This window comes from Limulus polyphemus, unplaced genomic scaffold (genome assembly GCF_000517525.1).
Source record: "Limulus polyphemus unplaced genomic scaffold, Limulus_polyphemus-2.1.2 Scaffold2623, whole genome shotgun sequence".
Classification (NCBI taxonomy): domain Eukaryota; kingdom Metazoa; phylum Arthropoda; class Merostomata; order Xiphosura; family Limulidae; genus Limulus; species Limulus polyphemus.
In genome coordinates this window covers 4570-8412 of record NW_013668233.1, presented here as the reverse complement: position 1 = coordinate 8412, position 3843 = coordinate 4570, and the positions used below count along the sequence as shown (strand labels likewise).

Genomic DNA, 3843 nt, shown 5'->3' with positions numbered 1-3843 from the left:
ATCAAGCATTGCTTGTCAATATATGTACGTATAAGTTGAAAACAAAGCATTTTAAAACAATATAGGTAGGTTTAGGTTGAAAAACAAATCATTTCTTAACAAGATATATAGGTTTAGGTTTGAAAAATAAAGCATTGCTCAACAATATAGGTATGTTTAAGTTGAAAAACAAAGCATTTTTCAGCAATATATATATAGGTTTAGGTTGAAAAACAAAGCATTGTTCAACAATATACGTAGGGTGAAAAATAAAGCATTGATTAACAATATATGGAGGTTTAGATTGAAAAACAAAGCATTGCCCAACAATATACGTAACTTGAGGTTGAAAAACAAAGCATTGCTAAACAACATATGTAGGTTTACGTTGAAAAATATAGCATTGATCAAAAATATATGGAGGTTTAGGTTAAAAACAAAGCATTGTTCAACAATAAATGTAGGTTTACGTTGAAAAATATAGCATTGATGAACAATATATGGAGGTTTAGATTAAAAACAAAGCATTGCTCAACAATAAATATAGGTTTAGATTGAAAAACAAATCATTGCCCAACAGTATACGTAACTTTGGGTTGAAAAACAAAGAATTTCTCAATAACATAGGTAAGTTTAAGTTGAAAAGCAAAGAATTGTTCAAAAATACACGAAGATTTAGGTTGAAAACAAACCATTTATCAATAACATATGTAGGTTTAGGTTGGAAAATAAAACATTGCTCAAAAATATTTGTAGGTTTAGGTTCAAATACAAAGAATTGCTCAACAATATATGTAGGTTTAGGTTGAAAAATATAGCATTGCTGAACAATATTCGTAGGTTTAGGTTCGAAAATAAAATATTTCTCAACAACATATGTAGATTTAGGTTGAAAAATAAACAATTGTACAAGAATATATATATATATATATACAGTTTAGGTTTAAAAAAGCATTACTCAACAATATTCGTAGGTTTAGGTTGAAAAACACAACATTTCTCAATAATATATGAAGGATTAGAATGAAAACCAAAGCATTGCTCAACAACATATGTACGTTTAAGTTGAATAATAAAACTTTGCTCAACAGTATATGTAAGATTAGGTTAAAAAATAAAGCATTGCTCAAAAATATATGTAGGTTTAGATTGAAAAGCATAGCATTTCTCAATAATATATGAAGGTTTAGATTGGAAACAAAGCACTTCTCAACAACGTGTGTAGGTTGAAGTTGAAAAACAAAGCATTGCTCAACAATATATGTAGGTTTGGGATTAAAAAATAAAGCATTTCTCTACAATATACGTAGGTTTAGGTTGTAAAACAAAACATTTCTCAACTACATCTGTAGGTTTAGGTTGAAAAATATAGCATTGCTCAAAAAGATGTGTAGGTTTAGATTGAAAAGCAAAGCATTGCTAAACAACATATGTAGGTTTAAGTTTGAAAATAAAGCATTGCTGAACAATATACATAGGTTTAGGTTTTAAAAATGCATTACTCAACAACATAAGTAGGTTTAGTTTGAAAAGTATAGTATTTCTCAAGAATGTACGTAGGTGTAGGTTGAAAAATAAAGCAATGCTCAACAATATATGTAGGTTTGGGATAAAATGTATAGCATTGCTCAACAATATATGTAGGTTTAGGTTGAAAAAGAAAGGATTGATCAACAAGATATGTAGGTTTGAGTTAAAAAAAGCATTGCTGAACAATATACGTAGGTTTGGGATAAAATGTATAGTATTACTCAACAATATAGGTAGGTTTAGGTTGAGAAAGAAAGCATTGTTCAACAATATACATAGGTTTAGGTTGAAAAAGAAAACACTTCTCAACAACATATGTAGGTTTAGGTTTAAAATTAAAGCACTGCTAATCAATATATAGGTTTGGGTTAAAAATAAAGCATTGCTCAAAAATATACGTAGGTTTAGTTGAAAAACAAATCATTTCTTAACAACATATTTAATTTTAGGTTGAAATACAAAGTATTGCTCAACAAGATATGTAGGTTTAAGTTTTAAAAAAAGCATTACTCAATGATGTATGTTGGTTTAAGTTAAAAAACAAAGCATCGTTCAACAATATATATAGGTTTAGATTTAAAATCAAAGCTTTGCTCAACAATATACGTAGGTTCAGGTTGAAAATAAAGTATTTCTCAACAACATATGTAAATTTAGGTTGAAAAATAAAACATTGTTCAACAGTATATATAGTTGTAGGTTGAAAATGAAAGCATTGCTCAAAATATATGTAGGTTTAGATAGAAAAGAATAGCATTGTTCAATAATATATGCAGATTTAGGTTGAGAAAGAAAGCATTTCTCAACAACATATATAGGTTTGGGTTGAAAAACCAAGCATTGCTCAACAATATATATAGGTTTACTTTGAAAAACAGATCATTGCTTAACACTATATTTAGGTTTGGGTTGAAAAACAAAGCAGTGCTCAATAATATAGGTAGGTTTAGGTTGAAAACAAAGCACTACCCAACAATATAGATAGGTTTAGGTTGAAAAACAATGCATTACTCGACAATATAGATAGGTTCAGCTTGAAAAATAAAGTATTGCTCAACAATATATGTAGGTTTAGGTTGAAACAAAGCATTTCTTAAAACATATCTCCGTTTAGGTTGAAAAAGAAAGCATTGCTCAACTATATACGTAGGTTTAGGTTGAAAAGGTTGAAGCATTGGTCAATAACATAAGGAGGTTTAAGTTGAAAAACAAAGCATTGCTTAATAACATATGTAGGTTTAGATTGAAAAACAAAGCATTTCTCAACAATATATGTAGGTTTCGGTTAAAAACAAAGCATTGTTCAACAATATATATAGGTTTACGTTGAAAAACAAAGCATTGCTTAACACTATATTTAGGTTTGGGTTGAAAAACAAAGCAGTGCTCAATAATATATGTAGGTTTAGGTTGAAAACAAAGCATTACTCAACAATATAGGTAGGTTTAGTTTGAAAACAAAGCATTACTCAACAATATAGATAGGTTTAGGTTGAAAAACAAAGCATTGCTCAACTATATACGTAGGTTTAGGTTGAAAACAAAGCATTGCTTAACAATATATCTAGGTTTCGGTTGAAAAACAAGAAATCCAGTTATTTAATAAATGGAAGCTTCACCTTAAAGCGTTGATTTGTGAGATTTTGACGTTTCTCACAACAATCACAATATGTTCGTAATGCAAAAAACAAAGAAAGAAAGAAAAACGTTTATGGTCAAAAACATTTATAACGTACATGGTTAGAAAACGTTCGTAATACACAGCAATAAGTAGGTGCATGATTAAAAACCGTTTGTAAAGCATGATAACAAGACTATGTATGATCTGAAATCGTTTGTAACGCATGAAAATATGACGTATAATCAGAAACCGTTTGAAACTCATGAAAATAAGTACACGTGTTGTGAGAGTGCTTGTAACGCATTACAATAAGTGGACGTGTTTTGAGAGTTTTCGTAACGCATTACAATAAGTGGACGTGTTTTGAGAGTTTTCGTAACGCATTACATTAACGGCCTTTGTGTTCAAGGAATGTTTATAATAGTGACGATGTAAAAGTAAGAGTGTAAAGTTAACTGTTAGATACGCACCAAGGGAAGAAAAGCGTAGCAGTTTTACTCAACATAATGAAGTCGTAGTTCTAAACCTTATCGTGACCACATTAAGGGAATATCGTACTGTCGAGTTGCCTTCATTGCCAGATGAAAACGCACAAGCACTACACGAGTATATATATGAATAATTAAATACAGATTGTCATTTGCATTGCTACTCATGTGTGATGTATACACCTGGAAAAAAGTTAAGCACCCCGTGTTTTTTTCAAGTGATTC

General features: G+C 29.7%; 1 long non-coding RNA gene across 1 annotated transcript in view; it reads left to right on the top strand.

The window, feature by feature from the left end:
- The window catches only part of LOC111087782, a 2966-nt gene extending 499 nt beyond the window's left edge, over positions 1-2467 (top strand). The window contains exons 2-3 of the long non-coding RNA XR_002612422.1: positions 1789-1826; positions 2450-2467. This is a non-coding gene — a long non-coding RNA (uncharacterized LOC111087782). The remainder of the gene's footprint in view (positions 1-1788; positions 1827-2449) is intronic.
- The last annotated feature ends 1376 nt before the right edge of the window (positions 2468-3843 follow it).